The sequence below is a fragment of the Mauremys mutica genome, chromosome 9 (genome assembly GCF_020497125.1).
Source record: "Mauremys mutica isolate MM-2020 ecotype Southern chromosome 9, ASM2049712v1, whole genome shotgun sequence".
Taxonomy (NCBI): Eukaryota; Metazoa; Chordata; order Testudines; family Geoemydidae; genus Mauremys; species Mauremys mutica.
Window position 1 is genome coordinate 82,550,612 of NC_059080.1, and position 15,476 is coordinate 82,566,087.

Sequence of the window (15,476 nt, forward strand, 5' to 3'; positions counted from 1 at the left end):
ATATATCTCAACTTTAAAACTTAATTCCTTTGAGATTCCTATAATGTGTCCTTATCCCTTGCATTTTGTTCTTGTTTTTGATACATTGATCCTCCATAAAGGGATAGATATAAGTATCTAGTCTTCATTAAAAGCTAAATGAAAACTAAATTATAGTGATGCTGTTTGAGTCACTGTAGTTGAAGTTGAAAAATACAACTTGGCAATAAAAACTTGAAAATGGAATACGCAGCTTAAGGCAAGGTCGCTCGTTTTGCAGTGAGGTTTTATATTTCTGCCAACTTGGAGGGGAAAATTGGCTGCCTTTTAAAGTTGTAAAATCACAAAAAGAAATTGAAAATGATGTGAGAGATGATTTTTTGTGGAAATGGCACTTTATTTGGACCAAGAAATTCAGAACATTTTATAAATGCCTCAAAGAATTTTCAGAGGGATTTTTAGCACATTAAACTTGTCCATACAGGTACTGTAGCTAATGAAATGGCATAATAAGAAAATTAAGCACTTAAAAACTTCATTCTGAATTCTGCCCTGACTTAAACTCTCATGTGATTACATATGCATCAGGGAATTGTGTAACTCAGCACAGAATGTTGCCCTTGGTAAGCACAGAAAAATACTCAGATCACAACATCTCAGATGTTTACAATGCACAGATTTGACCCCAGAATAAACACACTAGCATAACCAGTTCATCTATTTGACCTACCACGTTTTTTTAAAAATTATTATTCATAACTTTTCATGACAACTTAAAAATTAAACTGGGGAAAAAAACTGCCTTTTAATTAATTTGGATGTGGTCAGTTTTTCTTTGTAGAATTAGTTGGTGGGCTCACTCCAGTTCCTAGTGGTAGGGGACCACACCACAGAAACCATCACCACAGTTGGCTCCCATGCTGCAATTTCAGAAAAGAGAGACAAAATTTAATTGGAGGAGAGTGGAATATTCTTTTTCTTTAAAGGTGATCATTCCAGGGAAGCTTTGAAATACAGTGGCAGAGCAATGTGGAGAAGTTAGTGTTTGTTGCTGGTGTTGTACTTTTTCTGCACACAGAAGATTGTCAGTTTTGCCCCCTTTCATGAGTACTTATATTCATTTAAAGGAAAGAAAGTGGAGGAAATCCTGGCATGTGCTCCCAGGGTAGCAGTATCCTCCATGATCTGTCAGTAGGGCTCTGACCTCTGACTTCCTGTGTTTTGGTGAAAGTCTTAGATTCAATCTCAGGTAATGATTGTGATATTTGTATTCAGCCACAGGTTGTTACAAAGTGGAAATTCTGTTGTCACTTAAAAACTGTGCACCTCCAATGCTTGGGAGGCTTACTAGATACTTTCTTTGTCTGATAAACTGGCTTTGTGTATGATCGTGTCTCCCTCTAATGGCTCATCCCACTTTGGATAAATCCCACTCCTCACTGGCAGCCAACAGAAACAGTACTATAGCACAAAAGGAAGAATCTGTTGCTTATAAGGTGAAATTCACCTTTAAGCAATTATATAACAACTTACATTTATTCAGATTCTTAATTTTCACATTTTTTATTATTAGATAATGGTGAATGATGTATTTCTTATTTACTAGATGATTAATTTTTTACCTGTGATTTGTGTCAAGCTCTATCAGATGGACATTCAGATTCAATTAAGAATGCAACAGCATTTTATTTTATATTTTTTTAATTAACTAGAACTACCTTAAATGGACTGGATACATTAGAAGAAAAGCTTACCAAAACATGTTTGGCATTAAAAACTGATTTATTAAATAAAGGATGTATTGTGTAGTTGGTGAATTGAACTGATTATTTCTGGTCACCCATGTCTTTCAAGATTTTAGAACTAGTAGATCTCATCCTCTCACACCTAGTTTTTATGTTAGATTATAAGAGGAAAACAAGTTTGCCTGATTTTTCAGTTCCCAGTTGGTTTTATAACTTTGAATGACCTAGTCATAGAACTGAGCTAGTTAAATAAACTGAAATGAAGAAAATTTTCTCTCTGCACCTCCAGAAGAGGCTACTGCTATCAAAAGCTTGTTTAGCACTTCAATAAACTCTAGTTGCGAGTGCCTAGCTAGTGACTACCATGACTTCAGCGGTTTGACCTTAATTAAAACTTGGCAGCAAATATGTACTACTTAGTATTATTTTTTGTATTTAATTTAATTTAAATGATTTTTATAGATTGTAATATGTTTACATAGGTTGTAAATTTTAATTTTAATTTAAATAGGTTTATTTTTAATTAAACTGTATTTTATTTAAATTTTTAAAAAATTGATTTAAAAAAATATTCTGATTTAGATTTTTAAAAAATTTAAAAACCTGATTTTAATCATCAGGTTTTTTTTATCTACCTGCCCAGAAGGCCACAGTGGATGTTGAAAGGAGTTGGCTTGGTGGAAGCGTCATGGCATCTACAGTTGAACAGAATGCACATTGAAATCAATGGGAGGTTTTTTCCATTGACTTCAATGGGCTTTCAATCAGATCTCTGCTGCTAAGAGGCTGCAGGTGCTACTCCAAACCATAGGCTTGAAAACCAGCTGCAGTGAATGAGGGTGAACTGTATAGCTGTCCCATTCACTGGCCTCAGATTTGAATGGTGGATTTCACTTCTTGACACATTCACACTCTGTCCACATAAAGATAGACTGATGTATTGGGGTTTGTGGGTGGAATGGATTTCACCCTTGGTGCTGAATGCCCCAGGATTCATCCTCACTGTTGACTCGTATTGGAGGTTGTTAAACATGCAGGAAGATCTATGTTTGCTCTATCACAGCCCACTCAGTCAAGACAAAGAGCTCTGAAGGCAACATCTTCAGACCCCATGGGGGAAAGGATTCTTTTCATTATTCTGTAGCCACCACTCCAGCTTACTCAGAAGTTATGTTTGAAATGACTTTGTGGCCACAGATATACATAGACAATGTTGAACACCTGCCAAACTTCTGGCTTTTAGTAGAGGGAATAGAACTTAGGACCTTCTTTTCTAAATATTCAAATACTCAGATCTATACCACTTGCACTAAAGGAGAATCTCCCCTAGTCGAAACTGTTTCTCTTATTTTTTTAGGCCACTTACTAGAATGTATAGAATCACAAATACCAAACCAAGTCTGATTCTGTCCAGAGGTAGCCATGGTGCACATACATTACAGCCAATACATGATATATTGATGGACTTCATTGGGAGTGACTTCCAATTCTCTGCCAGAAGCAGAGACTACGCAAGGCCGGGTTGACAATAGGAATTAAAAGAAAAAAAACAACATGCACCTGTGTTACTGGCCACTGGGCTAGTTGGACCTTTGGTCTGACCCAGTATGGCCGTTCTTATGTTTTACTTTCTTGGTTTTGTTGGTTTATCTCATAACCTATTTTCACAATGAAGTCCAAAGCTCATATAATTTAAGAGATGGCAAAGATGCACTAGGTCAGCCAATCCTGCTGCCAGTGCAGGATTTTTCTTTATTGTACTAGTGCTTTTGTCTAGTCTAGTTTAAAATGTTGTTTGCCCATTGCGAATGACTAAAATGACTTTAATTCATGCAGTTGTGCCTTTCTTTCTCGAGTAATTGAGATAAATTTAAATTTCTTGGCATACATTGGATTGCGCCACAAGATTATTGTCTTCATACTACACCATTTTTTTAATTTTTTTTTTTTGTCCTTTGAGGAAGCTTTGCATCAATTCAGTAAGCATATGTGGTATTTAAAAGGCTTGTAAATTTGACACTTCCAAGAGCAGAATCGTGAACTGTATACCATCTTCGTGGATCTTACCAACGCTTTTGACACTGTCAGTCGCGAAGGTCTGTGGCGCATCATGTCGAAGTTTGGGTGCCCTGACAGATTCTTCCTGATGGTACGTCAGTTCCACGACGGCATGACAGCTCGTGTTCTGGACGACGGAGAAGCTTCAGAGGCCTTTCCCGTCACAAACGGCATCAAGCAGGGGTGTGTTTTGGCACCGACCCTGTTCAGCATAATGTTTTCAGCTATGCTGTCAGACGCCTTTCAGAACAGTTCCTTGGGAATCAGCCTGAGATATAGGACTGATGGGAAACTGTTCAACCTGCGAAGACTCCAGGCTGTCACCAAAATAAAGGAGACTGTGCTAAGAGACCTTCTTTTTGCTGACGATTGTGCCCTGAATGCTGGATCAGAGCAGGAAATGCAAGCTAGCATGGATAAATTCACAGCAGCATGCGATAACTTCGGCCTCCTCATCAACATAAAGAAAACCGAAGTGATGCATCAGCCAGCTCCGAAAGCCCAACACCAAGAGCCCACCATCATAGTGAAGGGACAAAAGCTGCAAGCAGTGGACCAATTTACATACCTTGGCAGCACCCTTTCTCGCGCAGTGACAATTGACATCGAGGTCAACTGCAGAATCGCTAAGGCAAGTTCTGCATTTGGCAGACTGTTGACCGATGTGTGGGACCGCCGTGGAATAAGCCTTGCTACAAAGCTTAAAGTCTACCGAGCAGTAGTGCTAACTACCCTGATGTATGCCAGTGAGACTTGGACTGTATACAGGAGGCACGCTAGGCAACTGAACCACTTCCACATGACTTGCCTCCGCAGACTTCTGGGGATCCGGTGGCAGGATAAGGTGCCAGATACAGAAGTCCTCTCCAGAGCAGGCCTGCCGTCAGTTTACACTCTGCTTATGAAAGCCCAGACACGCTGGGCAGGCCATGTTGTAAGGATGCCAGACCACCGCATCCCCAAACAGCTCTTTTATGGTGAGCTGTCTCAAGGAAAGCGATCGCATGGGGGACAAAAGAAGCGATACAAAGACACGCTGAAAGCCTCTCTTAAGTCCCTGGATATTGACATCACCTCCTGGGAAACCCTGGCACAAGACTGATCGACATGGCGTACGCTGATCCATCAAGGCTGCCAGACATCTGAAGCCAGAAGGATAACTATAGCACAAGAGAAGCGAGCACTCCGTAAAGCCAGAGCTGTAAATGTTGTAACAGTGGTGCCCACACGTCTGCCCGACATGTGGCAGAACATTTCGTGCCCGTATTGGCCTTATCAGCCACCTGCGGACGCACTGTGGACAGCTCACAACCTGCTAGATGTCAAGGTCTTCTTCGAAAACGATGGACGAACATACATACATACAAATTTGAAAATCACTTTTGTATCTGCAATTTGTGTTTTCTATGGATGTTACAAGTAATTAAGTTTTTTACTGTAACTAAAAGCAGGTGGGAATGTTTCTCTATTTTGTCTGTTTGTTTATTTCATTTGGCAGCACTTTGTTTATAAGCTTCACAGTTTTCTTTTGATGAAAAAGACACATAAGCAAACAGGAGAGCAGAAAAAAATCTTAAAATGTTCTAAAAGTATTTCAGACCATGTTATTTAATGTGTACTCTATTAGAAAACAGATTATTTTAATTTGTGAATTAAAAACTATGTTCGTTTTAATATGTAACAGGTGGTCAAACATGAAGAGATATAAACAAATTCCACCAGAATACACTGAAACTGTTATTCTTCAGTCATAAAGATCTGAAGAACAGTCACTAGATCTGTTTAGCACCATATTAATGATCAGTTCATTTTTACAGCTATTTTAGTAAAGGATCTGGTAAATATCACAACATTAGGATTATACTAGAGAGAGAGAAAAAAAATCACATGATTAAAGATGAGATAGATTTCAGTAACTTTTTTTAAATTAAAGGCAGATTTTTGGATGGTTCACGACTCAATAATTTTGAGGATTTGGGTTTTGTTACTTTTAAAATTGTAGGCAGAATTTAGGAGCTACTTCTTTGTTTTTAAAAACAATCAATCAAAAAATCTATACAGGTATACTATGTGCTCGGATTGCAGGCAAATTGGGTTTTTTCTCTCATTCTCCAGCATTTGTAATTATTTTAAGTGCAGTATTTCAGTATGCTGTTTTAAATTCAACTTTAATGAAGGCATACTTCGGGGATTTCTTTTCTAAAAGGAACTGTTTTTAATACAAAATTATTCAGTATGAAAATAAGACTTTAATTATATTATGCATGTATCTGTGGCAATATATTAAGAACAAAATATCAGTTGAATCATCTTTACTATACAATGCTTACAGTAAAATCATAAGTGACTTTAGATAAGGCAATGACCTTATATTACTATAAAATTAGGTTAACTAAATACTAACCTAATTGAACTAATTTTAAGGTAAAAGACATGAAATAGAGAATCATTTTTAAACAATGTATTGTTTATATCTATTAAAGATAAGGATGTTTCTTTTGATGCTTTGCATCTGCCAGTGTGAAGTCTTTATGCTTGTGGTCTGATTTATCTGGTAGGATAATGCCACCTGCTGTTTTTAGGAGAACATTGCTACAGTATTTGTGTTGTGTTGATTTACAGATATCATCCATATGGTTTGAGCAGACACATTGAAACAGAAGCTCATCACATGAAAGACTTTTCAATCATTTACAGTTTTATTAAAAACCATTTTGAATATATGTCTGTCTCCTTTGGTATTAACTAAAAGGACAAAATTTTGTAAAAATTAGTTTAATTGTAATTCTTATGGAAAGAATAGCTATTTATAAAAAGTCACATCAACAATCACTAATACAATATTTAGTGTTCTGTTTTCAGTACCAGAGTAAAAGGACTTGCTCTGCAATGAGTTAGTATTGATTTTTTGTCTGTAGCCTCTTAGCTTTCTTACTCCATTATTTTTTATTTTACTGTGAAATACATATCCTTTCTATTGACATCTGACAAACAACATATATATGGAAGTCATTTTATCTACCAATATGTGTTTGTCAAAAATATCATCCACTAATGGATGATTTTTCCCGGTCCATTTTCAGCAAGTTAATGTCACTGAAGATATCCCAGAAACATTCAGTGATTTTGCTTCTCTTAATAACTTGTCATTATAATAGTTTTGTATCTGATTCATATAAATTATTATAAAAGGCTAGATAGTAATAGTGGATTTTGTGTATGCAAAGAATTGAGCAACTGAACCGTAAAAAGCTATATCCATCTCCCTTCCTCCTGACGTCTGTTGATCTAGTTTTTGATACTGTGCCCATCACAATGGTATCTGAGCTTACGCAGCCTCCCTCCCCATTTCTTTCTGTGCCAGCAGAGTCAGCTGCACCCAAAGGAGAATGACTTCCCTTCTATCAAGGAGGGCATTAGTGCTTGCTTGTTCACTCTCCCATAGTGGTGTTCTGCCCAGGGAATGCAGCTTTAGGGATAGTTGTTGTAAGGTGCTGGGCTTTCTGGTCCGAATCCAACAAAGTCTTTCAGCATCTGCTTAATTTTAAGCAGGTGATTTGTCCTATTAAAGTCAGTAGGACTAATCACAAGCTTAAAGATGAATATGTACTTAAGTGCTTTGCTGGATCAGAGGCCCTTAATGAACAATCACGGCCACTTTGCAGTCCTTCTTGGGGACGGTGCCTGGTAGATGTACTGAATCAGTGCATCTCTCAGATGTTCTGGCCAAGCTGTCTTCCCAACCATTTGTAGAATTATACTGAACAGCAGCAATCTTCCTTGTCGAGATAGTGGTTTTAGGTATTTTGCATCACTGTGATCTATCTCTGGGCAGACTTTCTTCTACTAGAAGCTTTCATCCTGGTTCTGCCAGCAGTGAATCAAGCCCTTCACATTTATTCTGACTTTTTGTTTGTCACCAGTGATTATTGCCAATTGAGCTCCAAATTAAAATAAAAATACAGAATTCATATTTGTTAAAATTAAGATATAAGGCAGTGGTTCTCAACCAGGGGTCCGGGGCCTCTGGTGGGCTGTGAGCAGTTTCAGGGGGTCCACCAAGCAGGGACAGCATTAGACTCGCTGGGGCCCAGGGCAGAAAGCCGAAGCCCAACTGCATGGGTCAGAAACCCAGGGCCCTGAGCTCCACCACCCAGGACTAAGGCTGAAGCCTGAGCAATGTAGCTTCACAGGGACCCCTGTGGGGCAGGGCCATAGGCAATTGCTGTGCTTGCTACCCCCAATGCTGGCACTGGCTTATATATGCAGAAGAACAGTTGTGAGACAGGTGAGCTGTGGAGTTTTTATATCATGTTGAGGGGGCCTCAGAAAAAAAAGGTTGAGAACCCTTGATATAAGGGAATGAGTATGGTTTAGTCTTTCTAAGATGATAGTGCCTTATTCCATATTTTTTCAATTATCAAAAGAAACAGTAAAAAATCTCATTCATATGTTCAATCAGATTATTAAAATGGTAGATAGCAGAGCAATACTTAAGACTGTTATAGAACTGCTTTTTGAATACAATGTTTTATTCACTGATCCATAGTCAACAATCAATGTATAGCTTTATGAATATTTGGCATGAGCAAGTATATTGTTCACCTCTCCCTTCCCATGTCTTTTCTTTCATCTTATCCCTTCCTAAGTAAACCCTCCCCAAAACATTTTTAAAAAAGAAAAATCATGGTACTAATATGACATTTTCAGGCCATCTCATTGTTTACTCTGCTTGTACATTATACCCCTTTTCCTCTACCTTTTGCTGTCTTGTCTATTTACTGAAAGTTCTTCATGGCAGGAACTGTCTACTACTGTGTGTCTGTACAGTTCCTAGCACAATGCGGCCCCATTCTTGGCTGGTCCGTTGGCACTATTGTAATAAACACAATAATTGTTATCCGAAGTATATGAGATGGGAGGAGAGCCATTACAATATTAACAGAAAATAAAAATAACCACATTGTTGGGGCCAAAGTTGTACCTGTCACTGCAGTTGCACATGGAACCAGCTGGGGAGGATTACGTGATATGCGAGATTAACTATGAGTGTAGCAGAAGCAGAAAATGAGACAGACAGCAGCACAAATGCTGTTTTCAGATGTTAATGTAACTGAAAAGCCCAAGCTACTCATTATTTTAGACAGGACATTTTTGTTGCACAAGCTGTCAAAGAAAACAAGGTTGTTGTGAAATTAGTATGATATGTCTCTACAAAGAATATATCAGGGTATTTGACAGCTACACAAATTTCTTTGCGCGATCATCACTAAAATATTGTTTGAGGTGAGTTTTCATTGAATGTTTGCACAGATGGATGGAGCTTATCATTTATATTTTCTCTATGCAAAATAAAATGCAGTCTTGTAAAGCATAGGTGTCATATATGGATTTAGAATTTCACGTGCACAACAGGAAGTATTTGGCACATCATTGTCCTTATTTTGTTAATTGTTTCAATCCTGTTGCTCTTCTTTTATTTTTCTGATTTCAAACGTATCTTAATTTCTTCTTTGAGTAGTGTCCCTATGGGTGCTCCACTGTAGATCTGCTTGTGTCCCTGCGCTGCTGATCGGAGAACTTCGGTAGAAGTGTCCGTTAGGTCCATGCATGTGCTATCTCTTTTTGTGCTGCACTATGAGGCTAGTCAGCGCATGCAGGCTAACCATCCTCTGTTCCTTCTCAACCGCCCTGGCTAGAGACAGAGCTATTCGCAGTCTGTTAGTACCATTACTTTCAATTTGCATTTCTATAGTTAGTTAGCTTGTTCGTTCTTAGTTGTAATTCTAGTTGTAGTTTTTCTCTTATCTTATTTTTTCTCTCTTTTTTTTTTTTTTAAATTAGTTTCTTCCGCTTTTTTCCTTATTGGGGAATTCCCAATAGGGTATGTCCCGCTCACCACGCTTCAAGAAGTGCCTCTCTTGCAAATAGGCAATCCCTATCGCAGACAAGCAATCCTAGTGCATTAGTTGCCTTGAGGAAGACCACAGTCTCCTTCCCTTGAAATCAGGACCTTAACACCAAGTCTTCGACCAGCATGGGTGTTTTTCCCACTTCCCTGTCATGCTTTCCTGCTCTCTAGTGAAGACTCAGATAGTGAATCTGAGAAGGTAGCATCGCAGTACTCCTCTCAGGTGCCTTATGGTCCCCAGAATCAACAGGATCCTCAAGCATACCCTCAGCTAGCCCCACCACCACCATCTTGGTACAGCCACCCTTGGGCACCACCGCCAACCTCTGTGCCACCACCACCCCTGTGGCCATCGTGGGACCCCTGGGCTGCATATCAACACCATGCCTCTCAAGCTTCTAGCTCTACCCAAGAACCCTCAAGGCACGCCTCTTTGGCCACAGCTTTCAGAACTTCAGAAATTTAGGAAGAAATTGTAGAGGAAAATGAGGGCACAGTTGAGGAAGTTACCCTGAGGACCATATCCTCCTCCTTCCTAGATGAGCCTGCAATGCCTCCTCTGCCATTCCTGGCTGATGACTTTTGCCTCTTCTAGACCCTGGCAAAGAGAGTGGGGGACAAGACCATGCCTGGGAGCTAGATCCAGTAATACTTCACAATCTATTCAGGGGATGGGGCAGACTTGTTTGCCACTTACCTGAACAAGAAATGTACATGCTACTGCTCCAGAGCGGGGATAGGACAACACTTCTTGGGAGATGCTCTCCTCCCATGAGACAGGGACCTTCTTTATGCTTTTCCTCCTTTTCCCCTGCTGTCAAGTGTCCTACTGAAAATAAAGAGATGCCATTCTGATCGTCTCTACTTAACCAAGACAGACCTGATACCCTTACCTGTCACAGCTCGCGATGTGCCCACCGATCTCTCTCCCAGTCACTCCGTACCTCCTCTCCCAGGTCAGAGGACTTATCCTACATCCCAATTTGGTGGTTTTATGCCTCAAGGCATGGCTCCTTGTTGGTTCAAACACATAGAAAGCTCCTGGTCAAAGGAGGTGCAAGAGGTATTATTACACAGAAAGAAGTCCTCAAAACAACATATCTACCTGCAAAAGTGCTCTAGGTTTCAGATTTGGTGTACTTTCCAATAAATCTCCCCACCATCCACAACTCTTATACTTACCTTAGACTTATGCACTGGCCCTAAAAAGATCAGGGTTATCTTTAAGCGCACTCAGAGTCCACCTAGTGGCTATAACATCCAACCAACAGAGGGACACTTAGTGCTGTCACACCCGACTACTAAAAAGTTGAAGGGTATAGCAAACCTCTTCCCACACCCTCGACTTCCTACTCCCACATGGGACCTAAACCTGATACTGAAAGGACTGATTAGGTCTCCCTTCGAACCCATGGCCTTCCTGATAGCGATTACCTCGGCTAGGAGAATAGGAGAAATAGCAGCTCTGATGGAACACTCCCCTCCTTCCCCCACGTGTTATTCTTTTGGGATAAGGTTACAGTTAGGTCATATCCAAAATTCATTCTTAAAGTAACCTCTCTGTTTCACATGAACCAATTGATTCCTCTTCCACCCTTCTAACCCAAGCCTCACTGAGACAACAGAGTGGCTATATTACACACTCTAGATGTCAGGAGAGCCCTAGCCTTTTACCTGGACAGGATGAAGGTTTTTAAGAAGTCCCCCAAACTTTTCCTCTCCATTTGCATAGCAATATCAACCCAGGGAGGTCCAGAAAATCATTAAGGACCTTCCCTCCTTCCCTTCAATGAGACTCATCTGTTTAATCAGAAGATGGATGAGTCCTTACACACTTCAGAAGACTCCACCCTCTTTTCCCTGGGACTATATACAACTGCCCTGAAGAGAAAATTCCACTGACAACAATATAAGTCTAGACTGCTGGCTCACCAGAGACCTTATGACTACCTGGTAAGAGGCAGAGCACTCAGAAGACCTGTTTCTCCACACTTTCTGCAGCAAGGTTCTTCATTCCAATCCCATCCCTTGTCTAAATATTTTTCACTGGAGCTTGAGAGCTGCAAACCACTGAGTCCAACACTTCCCGACTCCCACACACCCTTTGGGGGTTGTCTAGCACTCTTTTTCAACAGCTGGAGTGCAATAACAATAGACTGGATGATGCTGAGCACTCATCTTTCTGGCTATACAATGGAGTTTGCATCTTTACCCTCTCCAAAAACCTCTTCCCCACCCTGTCTCGGGGGCCACTCTTGCAAGAATGTTCTCAATCAAGAAGGGGAACGTTTCTTACAGCACTGAGTGATAAAGCAGTTCCAAGGGAGGGGTTTTTACTCAACATATTTCCTAGTCCCCAGAAAGAAAGGCAATTGAAGACCCATTCTCAACCACTTTATTTGCAAACTCAAGTTTTTCATGATCACGTTGGCATCTATAATTCCATTCCTGGAAAAAGACATGGTTCACAGCTCTCCACATGAAGGACACCTACTTTCACATGGACATTTACCCCACTCACTGACGCTTCCTCAAATTCATAGTTGGTTCCAACCACTTCCAGTACAGAGTATGCCCTTTCAGCATTGCAGCCACCCCCAGGGTCTTTCTGTGTTTTCTGTAGTAGCAACTTATATAGGATGCCGTCAGTTCACCATCTTCCCCTGCCTCAACGAATGGCTCCTTGTCACCAGATCACGCTAAGACACTCAGGCATCGACTTCAACAGTGCTACAGGTCCTCTCTGTGAGTCAACATAAATGCTGAAAAATCCATTCTCACCCTTACACAGACTTTGGCCTTCATTGGGACATCCTTAAATTCCATCACGGAAAGAGTTTCTTGCCAAGAGACAGGTTTCAGGCTATGAATGTTATTATAGACTAGATCATAAACCACGCTAGAGAGTAGGGTTGCCAGGCATCTGGTTTTCGACCGGAACACCCAGTCAAAAAGGAACCCTGGCGGCTCCAGTCAGCACTGCTGACCAAGCTGCTAAAAGTCCGATCAGCATCACATCAGGGTGAAGGCAGGCTCCCTGCCTGCCCTGGCTCCTGGAAACGGCAAGCATGTCCAGCTTCTAGGCGCAGGGACGGCCAGGGGGCTCCACACGCTGCCCCTGCTCCGAATGTTGGCTCTGCAGTTCCCATTGGCCGGGAACCATACCCCCAACCCCTGTCCAGCCTTGAGCTCCCTCCTGAACCCAAACTCCCTCCCAGAGCCTGCACCCTCTTCTGCACTCCAAACCCCTTGGCCCCAGCCTGGAGCCCCTTCCTGAACCCCAAACCCCTCATCACCAGCCTGCACTCCCAGCTGGAGCCCTCACCCCTTCCCGCATCCCAACCCTGTGCCCCAGCCTGGTGAAAATGAGCAAGTGAGCGAGGGTGGGGGAGAGCAAGTGAGGGGGGGATGGAGTGAGCGGCGGGGCCTCAGAGAAGGGGTAGGGCAAGGATGTTTGGTTTTCTGCAATCAGAAAGTTTACAACCCTACCAGAGAGCCTGTGAGACCTCTCTCCTCCCCCCTAGGCCATGTGGCCTCATGCACTTACGTCACACCTTTTCCAAAACTACACCTTTGTTGCCTACAAGAGTGGCTTCAAACTGTGTACTTGCCAAACTGACAATCCATGACTATCACAGTGACTCTTGACACCAAAGTGATATGGTCCCTGTCATGGTGGAAGAATCCCCATTGGGTTTGTGTCAGCATTCCCTTTCTTGCCTCTGTACTAGACAGGACAATCACTACTGACACATCTCTATTGGTTGGGGAGCTTGCATGGATAACAGTAAACCGGGACACCTCGAGAGTCTAGGAAGCACATCAATGTTCTAGAGCTACAAGCACTTTAAAGGGCTTGCAAAACCTTCCTCTCATTTATTTACCATGTCCTCATAATGTCAGACAAAATTACAACTGTCTTTTACATCAACAAACAAGAAAGGGTTAGATTCACCCCCATCTCCCTGTGCGCAGAAGCGCTTGGTCTGTGGAACTGGTGCATCAGCAATCAGATTACCCTTCAGCAGTCAACCTCCTAGAAAACCAGAAAGTGCTAGCACTGAGTTTCTCAACCTTTTTGATACCAGGGACCAACTTGCTGCCTTCCTAAACTGTGTCAGGGAGATTTTAGGGACTGGTGCCAGTCCACAGACCAGTCGTTGAGAAATACTGTGCTAGCGGACTCTCTCAGCACTTTGCTGTCTGTCACAAGCAGGAACTTCAAGACTCTCTGGCAAACAATATTTTCACTCTGTGGGGGACCCCCCATTCGCCTCCCAATCAAACAGGAAGTGCAATCTACACTGTTCCAGAGGAGCCTGGGTCACCACTCACAGGACGACACACTATTCCTTCCATGGTCAGACCATCAGAACTATACCTTTCCTCCACTGCTACTCCTGCCTCAAGTTTTGTGCAAGATTCAGCAGGACAGGGTATGAGTCACTCTCATTGCTCCCAACTGGCATGGACGGTTTTGGTTCCCAAACCTCCTATGCATGTCATCTTGGGCACCAATCATTCCTACATTTCCTGGTCTCATGACTCAAGGGAATGGCAAGATCAGGCATCCTAACCCGTGTCCACTTCATCTCAGAGCCTGTTTTTTTAATGGGCATTGTTCTCCGAGCCATTGTGTTCAGAAGCTGTACAGAACATCCTTTCTAATAATAGGAAAGATTCCGATAGAAAATGTTACCTAGCCAAGTGAAAGCGTTACACTTTGTGGATGCATCCAAGACTTATTTCTCCAGAAGCCACAGTTATTGCTTTCATTCTGGACTGTATTCTTTCCTTGAAGACAGCAGGTTTGTCTGTCAGTTCCTTTTGGGTCCACTTGGCAGCAGTTAGTGCATACCATCTGCCTTCACAGGACTACTCAATCTTTGCACACCCTCTGATGAGCAAATTCTGGAAAGCCCTAATCAGAACTTTTCTGCCTATTAAAAAACACATATTCCTCCATGGGGATTTAACCTTGTTCTCTCAGTACTTACTAAGCCTCCTTTTGAACCATTAGCTTCTTGTTCCATGTGTTCCCTATCCATGAAGGTCCATTCCTGGTAGCCATCACCTCAGTTGAGAGGATTGGTGAGCCTGGGCATTGATGGTGGATCCTCCTTACGCAATTCCATAAGGACAAGGTTTCATTGCGTTTACACCCTAAATTCACCCCCAAAATAGTCTGAGTTTCACCTGAACCAATCTATCCACTTACCTACATTCATCTCAAAACCTCACACATTCTCAGAAGAAAGGAGGCTCCAGTCCCTTGACATTCAGCAAGCCTTAGCCTTTTACCTGCAGAGAACGAAAACAATATGGAAATCCCCTGGACTATTTGTCACAGTAGTGAAAAGGGTTAGGCTATAGCCTCTCAAAGAATCTCATAATGGATCTCGGTCTGTATTTTGCTCTATCAGCTGTCTAATCTTCCCCCTCCTCCTTGGTAAGAGCTTATTCCACAAGAGCACAAGCAACATCAATGGCATCATTTCAAGAAGTGCTTCTACTTGACAACTGCAAGGCTATGTGGAGTTACGCCTTGGTACACGACTTCTCTGCTGATGCATCTGTTGGAACAACAGTGCTTTTGTTCGGCCCTGCCATTTATGACTTCGCACCCTCCTCCTATATGAGTACTGCTTGTCAGTCACCTACACTGGACTTACATTTACCGACCAGCACTCGAAGAAGAGGAGACAGTTAATTACCTTATAGTAACTGGAGATCTATATGCCTATCTATATTCCACTACCCACCCTCCTTCCCTTCTGCTTTAG

At 41.7% G+C, this 15,476-nt stretch overlaps 1 protein-coding gene across 5 annotated transcripts in view; it reads left to right on the top strand.

Annotated features, from left to right (window-relative positions):
- Nucleotides 1–15,476, top strand: part of RSRC1 (arginine and serine rich coiled-coil 1) — a 392,168-nt gene that overhangs the window by 356,760 nt on the left and 19,932 nt on the right. The window lies entirely within an intron of this gene.